Genomic DNA, 25,719 nt, shown 5'->3' on the forward strand with positions numbered 1-25,719 from the left:
AGAGAAGTAATAAGGAATAGGTGCAACTTTGGCCCTACAATCCCAAAACTGAGTTAGAGTTAGGGACCCACAAATTATTGGCAACCTCTTTTTTTAATTTACTTACTTTTTAAATATATTTTTTAATTGAATTCAGAGAGAAAGGGAGAGGGAGATAGAAACATCAATGGTGAGAGAGACTCATTGATTGACTGCCTCCTGCACGACCCTACTGGGGATGAGCCCGAAACCTGGTCATGTGCCCTTGACCAGAATTGAACCCAGAACCCTTCAGTCACAAGCGATGTTCTATCCACTGAACCAAACCGGCTAGGGCCAACCTCTTTTGTTAAATTTTTGCCAAAGAATTTATCTAAACACCTACCTACTCATTCAATCATACTTACAGATATCAAAACACTCATTGGGCCAACTATGGGCCAGGTGTTAACAAATGCATTGTTCATTCATTCATCCAGCTATTGGTCTGCTACCTGATCTCAAAGAGCTCCCAGTCCAGCAGGGGACACTTACCACAGCCACAAAGCACATGTCACTTGGGCTGGAGTCCACTGACCAGAAGCAACCCAATGCAAAACAGCCAGGGATATCAGAGAAGGGGTAAGAGCATTATAGAAGGCTTTACAAAAAGAGAACATGTTTAAGGTGAATTCCCACTGAGTGGTGACATGGGGAAAGGCATACTTGGCAGGAGGAACAAAATATAAAACATGCTCCTTTCTCCTCTTTGCTCCTTCTATTCTGCCCTTTCTCTTGGTTTATTGAAATAAGGTCATTTCTTTAGTGCTGTCTCCTCTTCCTTTGACAGCTGCATACTAATTCTTGTCTTGAGGAAGAACAAAAAGGAAAAACACTTCTTTTTTTAAAAATTTTAATTCTTTATTGTTTAAAGTATTACATGAGTCTCCTTTTTCCCACTGACCTCTCCCTGGACACCCCTACCCCTCAGCACAAGCCCTCACCCCCCTACTGTCTGTGTCCATTGGTTATGCTCATATGCATGCATACAAGTCCTTTGGTTGATCTCTTGCCCTCTTTGCCCCCCGCCTTCCCTCATAGGTTGTACAGTCTGTTTGATGCTTCTAAACACACAACTTCTTTATGTCAGGCACTGTGTTGGAAGCTTTTCAGGCATAATCTATATATATAAAAGCCTAAGTGACCGAATAATCAACTGCTATGATGCACATTGACCACCAGGGGGCAGATGCTCAACACAGGAGCTGTCCCCTGGTGGTCAGTGCACTCCCACAGCCAACCTCCCCCAGCTGGCCAACCTCCCGCAGTCCGTCCCCCCCCCCGGCCAGCCAACCTCCTGTGGTTCCTCCCCCTGGTCAGCAGGCCCTGATTGCTCAATCAGGGCCGGCCCCTGGACTGGGACAGGGAACCAGGATTGGGTGGCAGCGGCGGCAGATGCAGCCCCTTTCCCAGGGGGACGGAGGGCTGGTTCCCTCTTCAGGGCTGGCAGCCAACCTCCCGTGCCCCATCCCTCCCCCCAGCTGGCAGGCCCTGATCGGCCCGCTGCCCGCCTGATGCAGTGGCAGTGTGATGGCAAGGGAAGGAGGCGGGGAACTGTGCAGTGGCTGGGCGCTGACAATGGCGATGCCGGCATTCGGTGTCCATTCCTTCTGCGCCCGGCCCAGCGACCGTCGCCTCCTCTCCAGCTCAGCCCTGATCGGCCTGGCCCTGATCAGCCCTGATTGCCAGCCAGGCCTAGAGACTCCACCCGTGCACGATTTTGGGCACTGGGCCTCTAGTTTTATATAATTCTGATCACAACCTAATGAAAAATAAGTAGTATGATCTTCATTCTACAGATGAAGAAACTGAGGCTCAGAGAGAGAGAGAGTTTAAATAATTTGCCCAGTCACATTAAGTGGCATGGTTAGGATAAAAGAGCCCCAAACTTGTCTAGCTCTAAAGCCTGTGCACTTCCCACTTCACAAAATTGCTCCCACTGACCCCTCCCCCTCCAACAGGAAGACTAGTCCTGGCTTTGCTGCTGATTTGCAACATGACCTTGGGTTCTGAAACATGTGACCACAAAGGACCCTTCCAGGATTAAATGTGTGATTGTGATTATCATTACCAACATTTACTTATGTGCCAGGAACTGTACTAAGTCTTCTGCTATGAGGTGAAGGTATGTATAATGCCCCGTTCACATGAGGAAACAGGGTTGGAGCTTAGTTCTACGTAAGCCATGCAATGCCAGCACTGGGACCAGCCATAAGAGACCAGAGCTGGTGCCCTTAACCTTGGCCCAGAGTGGCTTCATGCTAAGCAGACCCTGTACCTTCCAGGAGATCAGCTTCTAACACTTTCTGATCCTTTTCGGTATAAACTCATGGGGCCTTGCTAAGAGCATACTTTCAACTCCAAGAGCCAATAAGTATTTGCTGTAAGCCTGGGGGGTTCCCCGCCTTGGTCCCCCCCCTCCCGTCCCCCCCCCCCCCTGCTTTCCCATGCCTTAAGGGCTGGCTCCTCACTGTGATAATGTGGCAAGATTAGTCACTGCTTGCTGTTGGCTGATTATAGCTATTCTTTTCTGTAAATGAAGTTTAAAAGTCATCAAAGGGTTTGTCAGCTGTGACTTATGAGCCTCTTTCCCGCAGGGAAGTCGGGCAGTGACAAATGCCCCTCTCGTTCTGCCATCTATTACAAGTCGGAAGGTGCCATGTTCCAATTACGGAGACCCCGATGGAGCTCATGGAAAACCCTGCTCCAGGCTGCAGCCATTACTCAGGCCTGGCAGGGCTGCCAGCAGAGCTGCCCTAGGCTCAGGCCCCACTGGGTAAGAATGGAGTAAGAGCATGTTTCTGACTTTGTGAGCCAGCCCCTTCCACTCCGTACTTTATTATCCCTGGTGAGTTTAGACACATTTCACAAACGAGTAAAACCATGGGCACTATGTGGGCTATCTCCAAGTACCCACAATCAAGACTGGCTAGGACAGACAGACATGGGAAAGTAAGATCATGCTGCTAGGTGGAGTAGGTGGAAATATGATGCTCAGGGGGGAGGGAAGAGGACAAAGCACCTAGGATGTTCAGAGAAAGTAGAGACTGAAAGGACCCTTAGAGATCATCTAGTGCAGAGGTGGGCAAACTCATTAGTCAACAGAGCCAAATATCAACAGTACTTCTTCAAAATAGACTTGCCCAGGCCAAAAACGGACTTCTGCACATGGGCCACGAAGTTTCAATCACACTGTACGTGTGCGCCCGCACGTGGTATTTTGTGGAAGAGCCACACTCAAGGGGCCAAAGAGCCGCATGTGGCTCACGAGCCGGAGTTTGCCGACCACGGATCTAGTGTAATCAATTATATCAGTACTCAATATCCATTATATATCAAGCCCTATTCAGCTAAATGCTGGGGAACCAAAGATGAATAAAACATAGTCCCACTACTAAGGATAGATGAGATAATCCTATATATAAAAGCCTAATATGCTAAGTGTCCGGTTGTCCATTCAACCAATCAAAGCATAATATGCTAATGATGTGCTTAGGCCGCTCAACCGCTCGCTATGATGTGCACTGACCACCAGGGGCAGACGCTCCGACCGGTAGGTTAGCTTGCTGCTGGGGTCCAGCCGATCAAGACTAAGTGAGGTGGGCCAGACACGCCCTGGAGCCCTCCCACAGTCCTTCCCTGGCTGGCCAACCTCCCGCGTCCCTCTCCGGCCCCGATCAGGCACCGGTGGGGTCCCTCCGCCTGGCCTGAGCCCTCTCGCAACCCGGGATCCCTTAGGGAATGTTGGAGAGCCGGTTTGGGCCCAATCCCACAGGCCAGGCTGAGGGACCCCACTGGTGCACGAATTCATGCACCGGGCCTCTAGTTATGGTATAAAGAAGTGACTTGCCCAAGGTCACAAAGTTAGTTAGGGTCAGTGATGAAATGAGAAAGCAGGTCTCCAGACCTCTAATAAAGTTGAGAAAGTGGAATGACAGGGAGCCCTCCTATCTGCCAGGCTTTTTATGCAGAACATGGTACAATACAGTTAAGAGTGCCAATTCCCATTCAAATTCCACCTACACATTTTTATTATAATTTAACTTCTGGCAAGTCCCTTAACCTAAGTTTTTTTCCCAAGTCTTAGAAAAATTGGGATGATAAGAAAATTTATTTCAGAGTTGTGGTGAGGATTAAATAAGATAATACATGTACAATAAATGCACAGTGGCAGGCAAATATTACATGTCCCAAAATTTTATTTACAATCAAGTAATTCCAAAAATAACAATTTGAGGTATTATTAATCTCATTATACAGGCAAGAAGACTGAAGCTCTTTTTCACTTTGTCACACTAAATAAGCCAGTGCTTCTCAAAACTATTTACCATTTTTAGTGAAGGGCCAGTTTTTTGTTTGTTTTGCTTTTTAAATCTCCAACCCATTATGGACAAACACAATTATAAAATATAATAAAAATGTCAAATTTTACTGTAACAGTTTCTAAGCACTTATTTCCAATTTATATACTTATCACAAACCAGCAACAGTTTGTGAACTGGCATCATTCAATGGGCTACACTTTGAGTAGCACAGCTCTAAGCCTCTCACCCATCCTAAAAATCAAAGCAAACAGAGTTTATTAAATTTCTTTCAAGTCCTTTAGCCTGACTTCTTTCAGACTTTGGTATTAAACTGATTTACTAAAATTTACCTAATCTTTTTCCTTTTACTTCCCTCAAGAAAAAGAGAAGAGGGTAAATAAGCCAAGGATGAGTTTAAGAATTTGCCTCCAAACACTTCAGGAGGTGATTTATCTTGGTAATCTGCTCTAGATCATGCCATATCCTTCAAGGGAAGGTGATCTAGGCCTAAAATAGGGATTGAGGCCCGGGGTTCTGAGAGGAAGGTACATTCCTGACGAGGCTGGTACTCCTAGACCCTCTCTCCTCACATTACAAGATGTGAGGAAACCAGTCAGGAAGGGGAGGCTATATTAGGACTTTTCTTTTTGGTATTTCTAATTTTCAGTTTTGTATTATAGCTGTTTACCAAGCAGTTTTCTCACCCCTTCTAGGGAATTTCTTGAGAACAAGATGGGCATCAGATTCACTCCTGATTGCCACTGTACACCCAAGAGTGTCACTGGATGGGGCAGATGAGTAACCAATGTGCCAAGACAAAGTAGTGTACCTTGAATCTCCCAGGTGTTTAGCCAAGTATATCAAGTATGTACAAAATTTCTTTTTGTTCTGAGCTTATGTGATGCTATCTTTCACACAACCCAGAGATGAGAGGCTCATATGACATGGTGGAGAGGGAGGGAGAACCTGCTGCTATGAACAGGGACCTGCCATCAAGCAGGAGCTAAAACCTAAAGGTTTTCTCTCATGTAAGAGGCTACATGGTCAAGAGAGTAAATTCTGAAGCCAAAATGCCTTCATTCTGCCCCTGAACCAGCTATGTGACCTGATCCTTGGGAAGTATCTTAAGTTCTTTATGCTTCACATGTTATCTCACATGTAAAATGAGGATAGCAATACATACATATCTCTAGGGTTCCTGAGATTAAAATAATTTAATTCATGTGTTTAGAACAGTGTATGGCATATTAAAAAGTATGCAAATATTAGCTACTATTATTATTATTGTTGGAACCTGCGAGAACTTTTCCTTGTGAGTATACTAGTAAAAGGGAAGGTAATGAGTTCTACTATAACACTAACCTAGAGGTGAACTGTGGTCAAGGAAAGAATACTATCACTGTGGATTCGATAAAGTCTTTTCAAGCGTTTCACCAAACTTCTAGTATTTGAAAATGTGCTTTGAACCCAAAAAGAATCACAGGAGTGATTCTCATTAAGTGTTGAATTGAATGAATGAATGAATGAATGAATGAATGAATGAATCTCTAGAATAAAGCAGTCCCCTGAGAATACCACTTGAGAAGGGGGCAGAAAGAGAGGCCCTAAGTCCTTTTCCAGAAAGGACTCTGTACCTTGAGGACACAGAAGGCATGTTGGGCTCCACTTCTGGGCAACAGGTATGGTAAGAAACCTGTTTGCTCACTGTTCTGTGTCTGATGGAAACTCCACATTCGGTGGCTATTCTAGAATAAGGCTGCAAAAGGCTGTGTGGATGTGTCCCCAATTTCCAGCCTATATTAGAAAAACAAGGAACTCTCTGAGGAACAGAGAGGGAGGCCTAACATCTCCCATGGCAGGCCTCACCATAAGTAAAAATAGTAATAGGGTATTATTAGCTTTGGATTCCTGATTACCTGTGGAACTCTGGGTCCTAACCCTCTCCAGCTCCCCGCACACTAGCTGTGTGAACTTAGGCACTTCACTTCTCTGAGGTTCCAGGCTCCCCTTCTGTAAAATTAGGAAAAAATCCCTGCCCTGCCCACTTGCAGTGCAAGTTGGTAGGAGGGTCAAGAGAGATAACATATGGAAATGTACTGTTACCTGGGCTGTACAACATAAATCTCCAGGATAGACAGCTGCTGGTCTTCCTAGACAGAGGCACCCAGGCAGTAAGCCAGTTGGCTGAAAGCAGGAGGTAGAGGGTATACAGCCTGGCACTGCAGCCAAGCATTGTGCCCCTCAGGTGTAAGGGCAGTTGATTAAAATCCTTTCACGTGAAACCAGTATTTTCTTCATTACAACAATCCTTCTCCTTGAAAACAGCAAAATGCTACCCCTCACAGCCCCACAAAGGCTCGATCCTGCAAACAGCATATATACGGGGTGTCCCAAAAAAATGTATACACACTTGAACAGCTGGTAACGCACGTAATTTTCACTCCTTTTCAGGTTTAACTGATTTGAAATAATGGGTGAAGCCAGACTAAGCTTTGAACAACAAAAAATATTTATCCACTACACTTTTTCTTATGGGAATACATAAAAAACAAAGTTTACTGTACAAAACAGGCAACAATTGACAAATTCAGGGCAGCTATTGAATGAGAATGTGCAAAAATACCGCACAAAACGATTCTCGATGTTCTGTGATTCCACTGCTTCGTGTTATCAGCAGTGCCTGGACCAGAATGGTCATCAGTTTGAAAACAAGCATTGACAAAAACATTACTGATTTTTGTAGATTCTTTTAAATTTTGAAAATGAACTGTATGTTAATGAATACTGACTTTATAGTCATTCAAAGTGTGTGTACATTTTTTGAACACCCTGTATTTATATGTATATATATTTAATTTCCCTAGGCTGTACAGTAAAGTAGGCTGTAACAGATAACATTCAGACAGGAGAAGGGAAGAAGGTGACCTCTCTCCACGATTCTAATCTAAACATAACTTAGGGCTCAGCTCAAAGCATCATCTCACAGTGCCATATGTTTGGCCCAAAGATGACCCATACTGACACCAGAGTCATAGCCACACTGCCTTCATCCCTCTGGTAACATTAACTCCACAGACATTACTAAGCATGAGGCTCTTGAGTGACTGAGCAAGTATGTCCCTTTCACCTCCTGTTTAAGACCCATCAGTGAAGTGGCTTCCCACCACCAAGAACCAAGTCCAACTCTTTTAATGTGGCTTACAAATCCCTTCATGAGTTAAGGCTACCAAATCCACACACAATTCTCTGAGGGATCATAAGTCACCTCACTTTACAGATGAGTAAACCCTAGTGCAGAGAGGCAAAGTCAGTTGCCCAAGGTCACACAGTGAGCAAGTCAGTATGAACTCAGTTCTTCCTGAACAGTTGGGTATCAGACTCCAACGTATGGATTCAAGTTTGACCCACCTTTCCTTGGACTAGTCTTTATGTGTCACGCATGGGGAGGGGGCAGTGTATGGCTGAGGCGAACCCTTCCTCTCAGTGAGCTGCTTAGACACTGGTCATAAGTCTAGGTGGTCATTTCGGTTTTTCCCGTTTCTCACTATTACAAATAATAGCACCTGAGGGAAAGTTTATTCTATATATTGGATTATTTCCTTAAGACAGATTCCCAGAAGTAAAATTACTGTGTCAAACGTATAACATTTTTATGGCTCTTGAGATACACTGTGTAATTGCTTTTCAAAAGTGCTGTACCAATTTACACTGCTATCACCAATAAATGCCACTTTCAAGGCAACCTCACTAGAATCATGTATTATCATATTGTGTGGGGGTGGGGATGTTAATTAGCAGGAAGAAAGCAAACCCTCATTGTGTTTTCATGTATATATGAAGGTAAGAGTATCCTGTGTTTACTCATTTTTGAGTCTATAACAAAGAAGTTATCATAGAGGAATAATATGCTGAAATTTTTAGTTATTTACTCATTTATCCAAAAATAGATTATTAAGCACCTATTACTGCCAAAGTGACTGTACATTGGATAGAAATGAACAAAATACAACCCTACCCTAGAGGAGTTCACAGTCCAGCGGTAGAGATCTTAACAAAACCAAATCTATGTGTCATCTTGATAGGGGCTATGACAGGAAGACTTGGGAACTGGGAGGCATGTCACTTACCAGAGGCACAGGAGAGAAGGGAAAGGAGGGAATCAAAGAAGAGGGATCATCAAGTTCTGATCTCGTACAGTGTTGAAATGAGCCCACACACGGATGAAATAACATTTAGAAAAGAGGAAACAACACGAGCAAAGCTGTGAAAGCTGGACAGAGTTTCCATGTTTAGGGAATAATACGTATTGTGGTTTGGGCTGGAGTGCAGAGTGGATGACATAGGAGACACAGCAGAGAACCTGGCAAAGGCCAGATCAGAAAGGGCCTTGTGGGCCACTGAAGAGCCTGAACTTTATGGGAATTGACCACTCCTATGTCATATGTAGGACAGTGATCAGTAAGGAGGAACCATGAGTTCCTATAGCTCCTGAGAGTCTGAGCCACACAAGTCAATGACTGATCAATGCCTATCTGTGTTGACTCCTCTTGTCTGTGTTAGGCGAACTGTGGGATTTTTTCACATCATCTTACACACTGCTAGGCACATGGGAGGAGCTCCAATAATGTTCATTAATCGATTAATTGAAGGCACCTCATGCAATAATACATATATTCATGAAGTCTTTGCTGCCTCGGCATAGCCCCTGCCAATCTCAGCAGACGCTAAGTCACTGCTTCTCTTGGCAGATTGTCCTCCCCCTTCTTGCTCATTCTACCAAATTAAAAAAAAATGTTCCTGGGTACAACAAGCTATAAAATAAGTGATAACTAAGGAGCACATTGGGTGACCAGAGGGATATAAATCCTTCCCCATAGTATGTTCCTCAAGCCAAGGACTCACTAGCCCTATCAGCAGTTTAGGAATACCACTACCTCCCTCCAATACAAATAAAATTGAACATGTTAAAGGTCTCCTTTGAGAAACTGCTGACCTTCTCTAAGGTATTACTACTTTCCACATTAAAAATGATGCTTTAATGATGACAAGGATATTAATAGGATGATTATTTCAACAATTAATATAACAGCAAATCATCCTCCTAGCTGTAAGGGCAGTGGAATCTGATGTGCTGCCTAAGATCCATCTGAGGTAACGGTATTAAAATGACCTGTTTTTGTGTCATCTCCCTACCTAGACTGACTGTGAATTCCTGGGTAGTAGGGACCACAATCTATTTCATCTTGGCATTCCCCCTTGCCTTTCAAAATAGGTCCTGGCCCAGGATAGGAGCTCAGGAAAGTATCTGCTGAACTGAACACCATGTACCTCTGTCCCCTGCCCCATCCATTCTTTTTTTTTTTTTTTTAATGAAATCTTTATTGTTCAGATTATTACAGTTGTTCCTCTTCCCCTCCCCCCCATAGCTTCCCTCCACCCGGTTCCCATCCCACCCTCTGCCCTTACCCCCCCTCCCACTGTCCTCATCCATACGTGTACAATTTTTATCCAGTCTCTTCCCACATCCCCGACACCCCTTTACCCCCGAGAATTGTCAGTCCACTCCCTTTCTATGCCCCTGATTCTATTATATTCACCAGTTTATTCTGTTCATCAGATTTTTTATTCACTTGATTTTTAGATTCACTTGTTGATAGATGTGTATTTGTTGTTCATAATTTGTATCTTTACCTTTTTCTTCTTCCTCTTCTTAAAAGAAAAAATGGGTTGGAATAAATTTTTAAAACACTAATACAGTATATTCTATAGCAATTAAAGCAGTTCCAATCTATTCAGTTGTAGACATGAGAAAAAGTTATGTGAATGTTGTCAGCATTTGTTTGTATCACTAAACGAAAAAAAAATACTTCTGTATTCTTAAAAAAAATAGTCTACTGTACAACTTTGCAAATGTAAAGGTAATGTTTTTACTAGAGCTGAACTAGAAAGCTTAATAAAACGCAAAGGTAGCCCTTACCAAATGCCAAGGACAACTCCCTCTGCCAGGGTCTGGATAGAAATCCAGTAGCACATTCCTAACCATCGATTTCAATGATGAAGATGGTGATGGAGAAGCCGAAGTTTGATACATTCTTTTCAGACCCCTCTCAGGACTGTTTCCATAGTTACTGCTGATCATTGGGAACTGCACTGTGGGCTTCTTAGATGAGCCTGTGGTTGCAACTGAAACTTCTTTTAAATATATATATATTTCAGAGAGGAAGGGAGAGGGAAAGATAGAAACATCAATGATGAGAGAGAATCATTGACCAGCTGCCTCCTGCATGCCCCACACTGGGGATCAAGCCTTAAACCCAGGCATATGCCCTAATTGGGAATCGAACCATGACCTCCTGGTTCACAGGTCGACCCTCAACCATGGAGCCGTGCCAGCCAGGCGCAATGGAAACTTCTGAAAGCAAAAACAAACTTTAAACTGTGTGGAAAAGCAGAGGTGGAGAACCCTTACTCTGCTGAGGGCTATTTGGATATTTATAACATCATTCACAGGCCATACAAAATTATCAACTTAAAAATTAGGCTACTGCCCTAGCCGGTTCTGCTCAGTGGATAGAGCGTCAGCCTGTGGATTGAAGGGTCCCAGGTTCAATTCCGGTCAAGGGCATGTATCTCGGTTGCAGGCTTGATTCCCGGCCCTGGTTGGGGAGCGTGCAGAGGCAGCCAATTGATGTGTGTCTCTCACATTGATGTTTCTCTCTGTCTTTCCCTCTCTCTCCCTTCCACTCTCTCTAAAAACCAATGACAAAATATCCTCCAGTGAAGATTAATAACAACAACAAAATTAGCCTGCTATATTGGTCAAACATTTAATTAACTCATCTCTAACTCATTGGCAGGGCCAGACCAAATGATTTCTTGGCCACAGCCCGCAGTCTGGACAGAGAACCTTTCTCGACACTGAGATAATTACCTAACCCCTGCTCCTTCCATTGTTTGGAAACATGTGTTGGCCATTAAGCCTGTTTCCCCCCCCCCCCTCATTTTCCTATTTTCTGAGATAAACACATCAAAACAGAAAGCTTCACTCTCTAACAATGCTCTCTGATTAGTGGTTTGCAAAATGCTCTGTAATTTTATGATTTGCTGGCTAGAAATGGAAAAATAGTGGAATGCAAATAATCCTGTGGCCCAAAAAGGACTGAGGCACTCTGAACTTGGTTCTACTGTGGACTGCCTCTATAAACTTGGTTACAGACCTCAGGTGCCTCATCTAGAAATGGAGAAACTGGACCAGATCCGTGTTGCATGAACTCTTCTGTGGAAGACCAGTGCTCAAGATGTTAGTAAGAGTTCTCAGAGAAGAGGCTCTAAGGTCAAAGATAGGAAGCTGGCACACTCCATCCTCTCCCCAAGTCACATGCACTCTAAAGGCTCTAAGAAGTCAGCAATAAAGAAATGTACTTTGCATTGTTTCGAACTGACTTTTCCTGGATTATTAATATCTATTCTGAGAAAGATACATTGGAATAGATCTCCAGGGTCCCTATCAGCTCAAACCCACTGTGATTTGTATCAAAAGTACTAAGCTATTGCCTGGGGTACCCCTTCTTCCCACTAATCCAGTTCTCTTAACCCAATATGGCACTTAAATGATACTTTGGTCAATAGGAATTTATTATGTGTAGTTCATTTTACTGTAATCAGAGTAATAATTCTCAAAACTCAGAATACAAGACATTTAAAACACTAAGGGGAAAACCTACAGTTACTGAGCTTCTAATACTTAATCTATACTGTGCCAGCATTTTCCCTATATTATATCATTTGATCTTAGACAACCATAACAATATCGTTATCATCCTATTATAGAGAAGGAAACTGAGGCTTGGATAGGCTAAATAACTTGCTTAAGATTATGCAGCCAAAAAGTGGTGAGCACCAGATTTCAAACCTAGGACCATTAATCTCCCAAATCTTGGCTCTGCTTGGAGCTCTGCCACCATGATTAACCTTCCCTGGTATCAAGTGGGAATAGTAATCCTCACATTGCTTCTCTCACAGAGTTGCTCCAAGATTCAAAGGCAACGACAGGTATGAAAGAGCTCTATAATGTATAAAGATATGAATATGAACGGCATTTGAAACACTGTGCATATTTCCTTTCATAGTTTATAAGGTACTTGAGGTCTTGCAGGCTCCCATCATGGAAGTCAATTGTCCTTATCCCAGACACCCTCCTCAAGTAGAGCTTCTTAAAATTTTGCAGTTAAGATTTTGGATAAACAGGAAACATGTTGGTTTCTCAGTATCGGTACTGATTGCTCTTTAGGCTGTTTGTCAGAGTCATATTAAACAACCACCCTGCTTAAGGAGTCAGAAGTAAAAGCAGCAGAGTGGGCAGGAGCCTGGCAGAAGGCCTGTAGATAAAGGAAAAGCCAGACTGGCTATCGGGTGAGACTCCTTAATCTCATCTTATAACATGCCTTGGACAGCAGGTCCTAGAAGCCTTTGTATGAAATCTACCCAGGTGACCAACAAGAGAGAGAGAGAGAGAGAGAGAGAGAGAGAGAGAGAGAGAGAGAGAGAGAGAGAGATGATGTGGCAGGGAGCAGGGGGAGTGGTGGGAGATGGGGGAGCAGGGTTGGCCAGCTTCACATTGTTCTGGAATAAAAATACCTTGGCAGCAATAGATGAGTCTAGGGCTCTCAACTCATCCTCTAGTCTTGCCTGGGATCACACCCTCATGATCACATTGCTGTGGCCATCTGCTCCCTCCAGCTTCTGGCAGACAGAGGTCAAAAACAACAGCAAGACATTCTTGGAACTGGCCCTAGTTAGGGACAGAGAAGTAAATAACAAAAGTCCTTGCTCTTAAAGAAAGCACTGCACCAAAATGGTTTGAGCCTAACCAGAGCCTCTCTTGTATAGCAAAGTGTCTACTTCATGGGATATAATCAAGAATTATGTGAAGTGAAATGAATCAATGGACACTACATTCTATGACTTAGCACCTGTTTGATGTCAGGAGCTCTGGATTCTGGCATGAATAATTCATTGACTATGGGCAAATTACTTTCCTCTGTGGATCTCAGTTTACCCATCTGTATAACAGGCTCTGTCTATCCCACAAGTTGCTGTGTGTAGCCAATGAGGTGATGGTGAGACAGTACTCTGTAAATGGCATGAGACGGAACAGCGGGAGCTGAAGGAGCACTGGGGCACATGGTCCTAAAAGCTCAGAGCCCAGTCTGTGGAAGACTTAAAATAAACTTCCTTTCTTTCTCCCCAGGCAACTTAGGTTTGCTTTTCTCAAAATGGAGATGTTTTTTGAGTGAAGGGAGAAGGAAATTTGTTACTCAAGTAGGGGAAAGAAAGGTTGTCATCTGTCTCCTTTTCAAAGTTTGTTTGAACCACTGTATTGCGAAAGAAAGCACAGGATTTGGAATTATAATCCTAACTTTTGTTAATCAAAAGCTATAAAACCATGAATAAGCCTCAACCTTTCTGACTTTTAGTTTCCTCATCTGTAGATTGGGAAATTTCCTAAGTCTTAATATTATAGTTACGATTCAATTAAGTGATGATAGAAAAGTGTTTTGTAACCCACAAAATGCCACACAAATACCAGTCATTACAAAGCTGTCTTCCCATCAGCTCATGAGCTACATAGGACAGTAGTTATCACCATTTGACAGGAGGGATCATCAAAGCCTTGAGAAAATAATGACAGTAACATACAGTTCAACTCTGACTTCCTCCAGCAGAGGTAATTATTCCTTTGATTTATTATAGAGGTTGTTTATTGGTGTGTTTGCCTCATTAAACTGACAGATCTGGGGGAGGGGACTACATATACCTTACACTCCCTAATGCCCAGGATGGCACACTTAAAAGGTCTTAAATAAATGTTACCTGGTGATGACTAACACATCTAAACCCAGAACTCCTAATCCCAGGTCTAGGGTTCTTATATCCAGAGAAAGTGGACTAAACCTCATAGATTTGACTTATCTTAACTTTTCATCTCTTCCACAATTCCTCCACTCCAGCACACTCAACTTTCCATTCCTGTAGAGTCTGGTTCTTTGTAGGCACTGGTCCCTCAGCCTTGAACACAGCTCATCGGCTTCTTTGCCGAGCTAATAATTCCTATTCACCCCTCAGGTCTTTCTAACCTCCCCTAATACAGGCTCCCTCTGTATCTGCTTTGTTTATCATAAAACCCTGGCACACAGAATGTGTCCAAATTACCTCCTAGAAGCTGAATGAAATACTGGATCTAGAAATCCAAGGGTGATGCAGGGGAAAATATTACTGGCCTGGAAGTCAGGAGGCCTGATTGATTTTAATGCTAACTCCACTACTATTGTGTGGGTTATCTTGGCCAAGCCCCATTCGTCTGAACCAGCCATAATGAGCTAACATCTATGAATGATCTCAAAAGGTCCTTTCGGCACTGACAGTACATGAGACTTGGATTCATGCTAAGTCGTAGGGGTGAGGAACTTCTGAAGCCAGCTGTGTGCTCCACAGTATGGGAAACGCAACATTCCCACCCCACAAGCAGTACTAGGCACATTGGACTCTGCTGTCAGCAGCATCCCAGCCTGTTGGTTTACTTAATTCCTCTTGATGAACTGCCAAGAATAAATCGTAGGTGAGCAGCAGAGCATTTTAATGAGTCCAGAGTCTAATGAATCTTTTCCTTCCTGTGTCAATTAGAATTTCAAAGCTAGGATCCCCAAGGACCAATTTATTGGGAACAGAGAGAAGCCTTTTGTTCATTAGCTGCTGCCTGAGCTACCTGCCCTGGCCCTGTATGTCTGATATGTAACAATCCTGCTTACTCAGATATTTCACCTGGTCAGACAGAGATGGCAAGGGAGGTCAGATAGAAATGCCCAACATTTCTGGGACCTGAACTTATGAAAAAGGAGGGGTCCAGGGTATTTGGAGGCAGTGGGGTGATCAGAGAATCAGAACAGCTGAGACTTAAATGCCACCTTCTAAAGATACTGGTCTCCAAAGAGATACTATGCCATTCACCCATCTAAGTATCAGGTGTGACACCTATTTAACTAAGATAGTGTTAGCCTGTGGACTTAAGGGTCCCAGGTTGGATTCCAATCAAGGGCACGTACCTTGGTTGCAGGCTCAATCCCCAGCCCTGGTTAGGCCACGTGTGGGAGGCAACCAATCAATGTGTTTCTCTTAGTCCAATTTTCTCAGAGTCCAAATGCCTCCCTTCCACTTTCTCAAAAACCAATGGGAAAATATTCTCAGGTGAGGATTAATAAAAAGTAAATACACACACACACACACACACACACACACACACACACACACACTAGAGGCCCGGTGCACAAAAATTTGTGCGGGGGGCGGGGGGGTCCATCAGCCTGGCCTGTGCCCTCTCGCAGCCTGGGACCCCTCAGGGGATGACCACCTGCTGGCTTAGGTCCGCTCCCTGGGGGGATTGGGCCTAAGCTGGGAGTCAGACATCCTTCTGGCAGCCCGGGAGCCCTCAGGGGATGTCCACTTGCCAGCGGGGAGCAGGCCTAAGCTGCAGTTGGACATCCTTAGCGCTGCTGAGGTGGGAGAGGCTCCCACCACCACCGCTGTACTGGCAGCCATCAGCCTGGCTTGTGGCTGAGCAGAGCTCCCCCTGTGGGAGTGCACTGCCCACCAGGGGGCAGCTCCTGCATTGAGCATCTGCCCCCTGGTGGGCAGTGTGTGTCATAGTGACCAGTCATTTCCAGTCATTCTGCTCCTGGGTCAATTTGCATATTACCCTTTTATTATATAGGAGTGCCTGGCCAGGCTGGGTGAGGAGCTGATGGCTGTTTGCTGACTGGCCACAGCCCCTTCAGGGTGGGGTTCCCCCCTGGGGTGCTGGCCAGCCTGGGTGAGGGACTGATGGCTGTTTGCAGGCTGGCCACAGCCCCTTCAGGGTGGGGGGTCCTGCTGGGGTGCCTGGCCAGTCTGGGTGAGGGGTTGAGGGCCATTTTCAGACTGGCTAAGCCCCCCAGCAGGGACCCTCACCCCATGAGGGTGTGGCCAGCCTGGGTGAGGGGCTGATGGCTGTTTGCAGGCTGGCCATGGCCCCCAGTCACCCAGGCTCCCAGTGGAGGCTGTCTGGAAGCAGGTATCTGGGATTTATTTGTCTTCTATAATTGAAACTTTGTTGCCATGAGTGGAGGCCACAGCCAGTTCAGGGCAGGAAGGAAGCTTGGCTTCTTCCATCGCCCGGGCAACCAAGCCTCCTGCTTGCTCCAGCTCTGTAGCTGCCGGCCGCCATCTTGGTTGGGTTAATTTGCATATAGTTGCTCTGATTGGCTGATGGGCATGGCTTGGGGGTGTAGTGAAGGTACGGTCAATTAGCATCTTTGTCTTTTATTAGTGTAGATTGAGAAACTGAGGCTCTGAGAGGTAAAATAAGAATTAGCCTAAGGAACACAATTAGTAATTGTGCATTGTTGGTCATCTATTCAGTGGAGTTTGCAATCCCCCTTATTCCCAGAACATAATCTAAGCAGACAACCCCCAGGCCCATACCTCAGAAATCTTTTTATTTATTTGATTTGTGATGAGTTGCCAGTTCTTGATCTAAAGGCTCCAAGGCACCTAGTTCTTTGCCTCCTGTCCTGTCCTCTCCAAATCACACAGGGCCAGCCCAGTGGCTGTGCTCTGTCATCAACACAGAACATTTTCCAAGGCGAACAGGTAAGGAAGTCAGGTTTCCAAATAGCTCTGGATGGAATTTTAGGGCTCTAGTGGGAAAAAAACTTAAGAGTGAGGTCAGGAGGCTTGTCCAAGTTTACAAAGCTAGAAAATAGCAACAACTGGAACATAGGTGCGCACTGAATCCTACTCTCACATCCATCTATGTAGCTTTTTATTTTGAGATAATTGTAGATTCACATGTAGTAATAAGCACTTTTTTTTTTTTTTTTTTTTTAAGCACTTGGCATGGTACCTACAGAAACTCACTCAATAAGTATTACCTATTAGATAATTAGGAAAAACAGAGAGGGCAGTTCAAGATGGGCCTTGAAGGAAGAGTTAGCCTCACTCTATAAAAGGCCTGAGGTATATAAATATAATACTTTAAATAATCTTTCCAATGACTCCATCAAGCAGGTATTAACATCCCATTTTACAGATGAGAAAACTGCTCTCGGGTCAAGTTACTTGTCCAAGATTACTTTGTTCCAATATGTGCCAAAAGTGGGATTCAAAGCCAGGTACAATCAAACCTCGTTTCTGGACCAATGACAATTCAGTTCTCAACCAAATTGTTCACAGAAAATGTCTCCGTTGTTGAACCAACTTCAGCTTTCAACCTAACAACCCTTTCATTTTGATACCTCAGCATGACAAAAAGCACCTCTCAGGCAAAAACAAAACAAAAAACAACACAAAACAAAACAAAAACAAAGGAAAGAATGCTTTTGTTGCTGGTGAAATCAAGGATTAGCATAATTTTAAAACACAAAGAGGCCATCAAGAGTGCTAATGTTGCTAAGATTGTGAAAGAAGCAATGATCACATGCAATTGAAGAAGTACAAAAACTGTTGTTGATTTAGATAAACAAAAAGCAGTTAGCCAATGACAGCATTTCAGAGGCAGTGATACATGAACAAGCAAAGATACTGCATAGGACCTGAAAGACACCCCTGGAATGAATGCTGAAAGTGATTCCTTTAAGGCTAGTAGGGGGTGGTTTGATAAACTTAAGAAAAGTGTTTATTTATAGGTTAAACAGTACATGTAATGTATAGAAAGGTTAAAATGGAATCATTTGGGGGTCTGGATTAGGTTAATTCAATTAACATTCTTTCTAATGGAAAAAAATGATTTGGTTTTCAAACAAATCACTTCTTGAACAGCCTTCAAGAACCAATTAAGTTCAAGAACTGAGGCACGCCCTAGCTGGTTCGGCCCAGTGGATAGAGCATAGGCCTGCATTCAATTCCAGGCAAGAGCACATGCTGGGTTATGGGCTCGATCCCCAGTAGGGGGCATGCAGGAGGCAGTCGATCAATGATTATCTCTCATTGATGTTTCCATCTCTCTCTCTCTCTGAAATAAAAATATATTAAAACAAAACTAGCCCTGACCGGTTTGGCTCAGTGGATAGATAGAGCGTCAGCCTGCGGACTGAAGGGTCCCAGGTTCGATTCCAGTCAAGGGCATGTACCTTGGTAGCAGATCGATGTTTCTCATTGATATTTCTAACTTTCTATCCCTCTCCTCTCCCTTCCTCTCTGTAAAAAATCAATATATTTTAAAAAAACTAAACAGAAAAACAGAACTGAGTTACCACTGTATATCCTTTCTACATTGCTTCTCTAGAGAAGACTGGGGCTGGGTTCAAAGACAAGTCTGGATATAGACTGGAGGTTAAGAGCAGGCTGCCAGTTCAAGTATGAGGGTAGCATGAACAAGGGTGAGCAATTTATGGACATGCTCTCTTTGCAAAGGGTAGTTCAAAGACCCTGGACAGAATAAAACAGTAAATTCACATGACAAAGGCCAAATAAAATGCTAAAGTAAGGGCAGGGGGAAGAGGGCCACTGAATGTGAGCTCAGTTGTATGGATCACAACTTTACTCCCTTTAGCTGGACATTAAAGATAGAGGTAGCATGAAAAAAATTGAAGAGCCAGAGAATAGGAGACAAAGAAAATCAAGTTCTGCCACTAATTAGATGAGTGGCCTTGGGCAAGTCACTTGTCCTCCCTGAGTTTTTTATGTTGGGGGCTGAACTAAAAGACCTTCAAAAACTTCTGTGGCTTTGACCTTCCAGAAATCACTCTATTACCAGGTCGTATGTACAAATCTGAGTGTGGGAAATGCTAATGCTGTGATTAAGCAAAGAAGCCTGGGAAAACAAAACAAAATTCTTTTGGCTCCAATTTTTTTTTTAAATATATTTTATTGATTTTTTTACAGAGAGGAAGAGAGAGGGATAGAGAGCCAGAAACATCGATGGGAGAGAAACATCGATTCAGCTGTCTCTTGCACACTCCCCACTGGGGATATGCCCGCAACCAAGGTACATGCCTTTAACCAGAATCGAACCCGGGACCCTTCAGTCCGCAGGCCAACGCTCTATCCACTGAGCCAAACTGGTTAGGGCTTGGCTCCAATTTTTGATATTTGCTTTGCTTCAATGATCTTCAGAAATGATCTCCAAATGTAACACACACATCCTAACACAGCGACACATGCACAAATAGACAAATACATATCACTTAATTCAAGAATCATTATCTCATGTTATGTGTGAAACATAATACACATCACTATTTCCTTAAGCCTGGAATGTTAGGCCTAACAGTTTAGCCCTAACTTCCTTTGATAACTTTAACCCTAACCACACTCCATTCCTGAAATCCTATACTCTGGCTACACTGAACTGTTTACCCTTCTTTAAGACACACGTGCAAGCTTCTGTGCCTTTGTCTTCACTGGGTCTCTTTGCTTGGAAGCTACAGATTACTCTTCACAATTGCCAAATAAATACCTCATCTTTGAAGTCTAACTCAAATATCACTTCTTTTGTGAAGCCCTCCTTGATCTCCCAGGAAGTTAGTGTCCCCCTCTCCGCCATGTTCCCAAAGCATTACATGTTTCCATAATACTTATCATCACTGTCATCTACTTATTTTACCTGCCTGTCTTCCTTGATCAACATGACTTCAAAGGCCTTGACCTTGTGTTTACCTTCTCCTTACTCCTAAGTAGCTACCCCTGGTGCCTGGCACAAATGTTTATCAAACTGGAATGTTTATCAATTAAGAATGCTTCCTAATCTTCATTGGCAGATTTGATCAGGTTGTTAGATCTTCCTTCATATCATCCAAATAGTTGGTTTCCCTAATATTTTTATCCACTAATATGAACTCCTATGGAACTGAAAGCCTGAGGAAGAGGAGGAGGAGAGGCTGGAAAGAATGAAGAGAAATAGTCTTTGCAGAGCCTTGAATGTCATGCTAAGGGGATTGGATTTATTCTAGACGTTTTATGAGCAGGAAAGTGATAGGAATAAGATCTGTATCTTAAAACCTATGGAGAGAGAAAGGAAGTTATATTTTAGGAATAAAGAGTGGAGGTGGGGAGATGAATTAGTTGACAATTAAAATAGTCCAAGAGAGAGATGATTAAGATCTGGCCTGGGGTAGTAACAGTGGGGATGAGAGATGGGCAGAATGTTCAGAGATAAAACCATAAAATGAAAAAGCAGTTACCTACTTTACCTGAGTAGAACTCTGTGCTCAAAACAAAAACAAACTTCCTCCACAAGTAACTCTGTAACCTCTTTTCATCCAAGATGATCCTGAGAATAACTAGAGGCAGGAAAAAACACCTCTTTGACCAGGGAAGAAGCAAGTCTAGGATTAACAAAAGCCAAACTGCAGGCCAGTGAGCAGAGCTGCAGGAGAGCTCAACATCTTGCTGATGGCTGCTACCTGCAGAAGCTTTAGCAAAGAAGTCCCGTCTGTACAACTGAGCAGAAAGGTAATTTCCTGGGCTGGGCCTGCTCTAGCTCTCTTTAACATAATAGGCTCTGATCACTTTCAATAGTATATGTTAAAGAAAAGTATCCCAAACTTGGAAGTAAGGCCAAAAATTATTGTGACCTTTTAAAGTCATGTTAGAACATTTTAAAATATGTACCTGAGAGTCATCTGACACAACTGGAGTATGGAAGTTTGTTTGACTTACTGTTCATAAATGGTTAAAGACAAAGTGTTTAAAAACTGTAAAGTTAGAGGTTAATGTGTAGAAAACTGAGGTGGTGCAGTTTTTTAAAGCAGAGAGGATAACACCAAAGGTTCATTTCATTAGGACATTAACCAACGTTGGATCTAATTTAGCAATTTAAGTTCAGCAATCCTTTTCCACCACCAACATAAATCTAGTTTCTCAGCTATTCTCTTTCTGCTGTTTCCCACATTAATGAGTTAAACAAAACTTGAAACATGCTCACCATATGTATAAGAATTACTCCCATCCATAGGCTTGACTACTTCACAGGAACCAGAGGCCAGGAGGCAAGAGAAGCCCGACAGCCAAGCACAGGATGTTAGTGAAGTGGAACAGGTGGTCACTTATGAACAGGGCACCAGACTAAGAGTCAGGAGACCTACCACTAATTCACTGTGCAACCTTAGACATATTTTTTACTGTCCCCTTGCTGGGTCTCAATTTCACAGTTATAAAATGGGAAAGTTGCCGAAACTGGTTTGGCTCAGTGGATAGAGCGTCGGCCTGCAGACTGTGAGGTCCTGGGTTCGATTCCGGTCAAGGGCATGTATCTGGGTTGCAGGCACATTCCCAGTGGGAGATGTGCAGGAGGCAGCTGATCGATGTTTCTCTCCCATCGATGTTTCTAACTCTCTATCTCTCTCCCTTTCTCTCTGTAAAAAATCAATAAAATATATTAAAAAAAATTAAAAAAAATAAAATAAAATGGGAAAGTTGATCTAGGTCAGTTGGTCAGGGTTCTGGGAACCCTGGAGGTTTAAGGCAGGGGCTATCTTTGGTGAGGGTAAGGGGAAAGCTGAACAGGTTCTTACATCACAGCACTTCCCAACACCCACTTCAAACAGAGCAGCTGTTTGGTTGGTTGGTTGGTTGGTTAGTCCTCACACCAGGATATTTCTCCATTGCTTTTTGGAGAGAGTGGAAGGGAGGAAGAGAAACAGAGATACATCGATGTGACTGTCCCCAAGTCCTCCTTGCCTGACATGTAAGTCACATTCAGTAGTCTTACTATTTGCACTTTCCCTCTTTTTTTTTTTTTTAAATATATTTTATTGATTCTTCTACAGAAAGGAAGGGAGAGAGATAGAGAGTCAGAAACATCGATGAGAGAGAAACATCGACCAGCTGCCTCCTGCACATCTCCCACTGGGGATGTGCCGGCAACCCAGGTACATGCCCTTGACCGGAATCGAACCCGGGACCCTTCAGTCCGCAGGCCAACGCTCTATCCACTGAGCCAAACCGGTCTCGGCTGCACTTTCCCTCTTGATGGAAGTAACCGACCAGGTATTGAACCTGCAACCTAGGATGTGCCCTGACTGGTATCAAATCCTCAACTTTTTGGTGTGTGGGACAACACTCCAACTGACCAAGCCACCCTTCTGGGGCAGAGCAGCTCTGGTTTTTTTGTTTGTTTGTTATTATTGTTATTGATGTCAGAGAGAAGAAGGGAGAGGGAGATAAAATATCAAGGATGAGAGGGGTGTTGCTCAGTGGTTAAGCATCGACCTATGAACCAGGAGGTCACGGTTCGATTCCAGGTCAGGGCACTTGCCCAGGTTGTGAGCTCGATCCCCAGTAGGGGCATGCAGGAAGGCAGCTGATCAACAATTCTCTCATCATCGATGCTTCTCTCTCTCTCTCCCGTCCTTATTTATTTTTTTTAAATTAAGGGAGATAATACATTTAAAGTACCTATTATAATACCTGCATATGGTAGGTGGGCATTCAATAAATGCTACTTCCATCAAGAGGGAAAAGGCAAATAGCATGACTACTAATGTGACTCACATGACATGTAGGGAGGACTTGGGGACAAACCCCAGCCAGCTGCAGATCAGAGCTACCAGTGGCTCAGAATGGGAATGGGCTGATTTGGAGAGTCTGTTGTGCTCTTCTAAGAGCATCTGGATCCTGTTCCAGCCAAAGCAAATCAAACAGGAGTGCTTATGGAGCGCTTGTTTCTAAAACAAGTTCGGGCTCTGTTATTGACACACGCCACAGGGGAATTGAGAAGGCTGCTGGCAGAGATGTTAAGAAAGCTGACATGCTTTCAGTTCCAATCTTTGCTAGTACATTTGTATGGGTACAACTGACCTTGGCTCCAGAGGAGAAGAAAACCCTGGACTAAGACACAATAAAACCCAGGCTTTGGTGTGAGCTCGACCCTGAGCAGATGACTTCACTTCTCCGGCGTGTTTTTTTTCCTCCTCCACATAGTAATTCTCTATGTGCCTGCTCTATTATCAATATCCTAATTTTCAGATGATGATACTATAACTCAGAGAGATTAAGTTAGGACTGGCAGGAACTTGAATTCAAGGTCTGCTGTCAAAGCCTGTAGTCTTTCTACTTTGCTGCATTAATAAGGGAATTGAACCAGGTGGAACAAGGTATTTCTCGACCTGAAAACTTATGATCTTAGTGGCCTGAAATTGTGGTTTCAAGAGCATTCTAAATACTCCAGGGCTAGATAAAGCCTGGCTGGTTAAGGAACCTTCTCATATGAATGATACTCTCAACACAGCAAAAACTAGGTACAAACAATTTGAGAGCCAGAAGAGAGCGGACAGTGGAACTTTAGAAAGCCCTGAAGAGGCCCTTGGAGAATATATCACCTGATGGAGAATATATTATAGATGAAGATATGGAGGCTGCAGAAAGAGAAATAGCTTGACTGGGAACACCCAGACAGTGGGTAATGGAGCACAAACAAGGTTCTATGCCGCATGGTCTCATACCTGCTTTCTACTCAGTCTCCAACCTCCTAGGCCAGTGGTTCTCAACCTTCCTAATGCCGCGACCCTTTAATACAGTTCCTCATGTTATGGTGACCCCCAACCATAAAATTATTTTTGTTCCTACTTCGTAACTGTAATTTTGCTATTGTTATGAATCGTAATGTAAATATCTGATATGCTATATGTGTTTTCTGATGGTCTTAGGCGACCCCCGTGAAAGGGTCGTTCGACCTCCAAAGGGGTCGCAACCCGCAGGTTGAGAACCGCTGTCCTAGGCTATTCTCATCTTCTCTTTTTTTAAAAAAATATACTTTATTGATTTTTTACAGAGAGGAAGGGAGATAGAGAGTTAGAAACATTGATGAGAGAGAAACATCGATCAGCTGCCTCCTGCACACCCCCTACTGGAGATATGCCCGCAACCAAGGTACATGCCCTTGACCGGAATTGAACCTGGGACCCTTCAGTCCACAGGCCGACGCTCTATCCACTGAGCCAAACAGGTTAGGGCTCATCTTCTCCTTGATATTTCTTTTCCAAATGCTGGATGACAGGCATTCATTGCTCCAGCAGCAGACTCCCAGACACTTCCAACACCTTCTCTTTGTAGATAAGGGCTCTTTCTTTGTAACTGTCCCTGGTGTGGCCTCAGCAGGACTGAGGCTAAGGCTTCTCCTTTGGTCTCCTCTTGACTTTTTTTTTCCTTTTAACTCTTTGATGCCTTTGAACCACAGACCAATATGCCTTTAATATATTTTTATTGATTTCAGAGAGGAAGGGAGAGGGAGAGAGAGATAGAAACATCAATGATGAGAGAGAATCATTGATTTGCTGCCTCCTACACACCCCCGACTGGGGATGGAGCCCACAACCCAGGCATATGCCCTTAGCCAGAATCAAACCTGGGACCCTTCAGTCTGCAGGCCAACACTCCATCCACTGAGCTAAACCAGCCAGGGCCCAATATGCCTTTAAAGGCACAGAACTGGAAGGGACATCAGCAATTATAGATCAACTTTCCACCTCATTCCCTCTTTATAGAGCTAAGGAAACTGTGGCCCAAAGATATCAAATGCTTTCCCAAGGTTGAGTTAGTAAAACAGGATTAAAAGCCTGGATTGTAACACCTTTTACTACAATCTGACAATGAACACATGGTATCAGAATTTACTTCAATTACCAGCGGTTGAACAACAACCCAGGCCAGGCATTTTTTTCATCATCTCCTATTAGCATCACAATAACCATATTGGCATTATTGTTCCCATTTTGCAGATGAGAAGACTACAGCTCAGAGAGATTAGTCACACAGGAAATAAACAGCAGGGCAAGGACTCAAACCTTTGGCTTTAAGGCCTCCTCTCTTTCCCCAGTATCATATGGCCTAAGGCAGTGGTCGGCAAACCGCGGCTCGCGAGCCACATGCGGCTCTTTGGCTCCTTGAGTGTGGCTCTTCCACAAAATACCACGTGTGATCGGTCATGTACAGTGCGATTGAAACTTCGTGGCCCATGCGCAGAAGTCGGTTTTCGGAAAGGAGATAGACAAAACAAGTATACAAGACGAGTGTGGATGGGAGAGTTGGAAGGGGTCGACCTCAGCGAACGTACCTCAATCAGATTGAGGACGTTTTTAGCAAAGGCCAGCTTAGGAGTACCCTAATTAAGTTAATAACAATGTACCTACCTATATAGTTTAAGTTTAAAAAATTTGGCTCTCAAAAGAAATTTCAATCATTGTACTGTTGATACTTGGCTCTGTTGACTAATGAGTTTGCCAACCACTGGCCTAAGGTTTTAAAAACTATATGCAATGATGGGAAAGACAGTTAATTAATTTCCTAAAAGGTCAGTTATACTATAGGTAGCTTTTATCTCTTGGCCTATGCACTTAATTACCATAACTCTTGACTGATATGCCAA

General features: G+C 43.6%; 1 protein-coding gene and 1 pseudogene across 4 annotated transcripts in view; one reads left to right on the top strand and one right to left on the bottom strand.

The window, feature by feature from the left end:
• The window catches only part of RALY (RALY heterogeneous nuclear ribonucleoprotein), an 87,380-nt gene that overhangs the window by 14,653 nt on the left and 47,008 nt on the right, over nt 1–25,719 (bottom strand). The window contains exon 1 of one of the 4 annotated variants that reach the window (XM_036322408.1): nt 9,920–9,940. The exons of the other annotated variants lie outside the window; for them this stretch is intronic. The gene's annotated coding sequence lies outside the window, so the exon portion shown is untranslated. Of the gene's footprint in view, nt 1–9,919; nt 9,941–25,719 lie in introns of those variants that run through there. 4 annotated transcript variants of the gene reach the window in all.
• The window catches only part of LOC118662445, a 34,623-nt pseudogene continuing 27,627 nt past the window's right edge, over nt 18,724–25,719 (top strand).

The sequence above is a fragment of the Myotis myotis genome, unplaced genomic scaffold (genome assembly GCF_014108235.1).
Source record: "Myotis myotis isolate mMyoMyo1 unplaced genomic scaffold, mMyoMyo1.p scaffold_m19_p_9, whole genome shotgun sequence".
NCBI classification, from domain to species: domain Eukaryota; kingdom Metazoa; phylum Chordata; class Mammalia; order Chiroptera; family Vespertilionidae; genus Myotis; species Myotis myotis.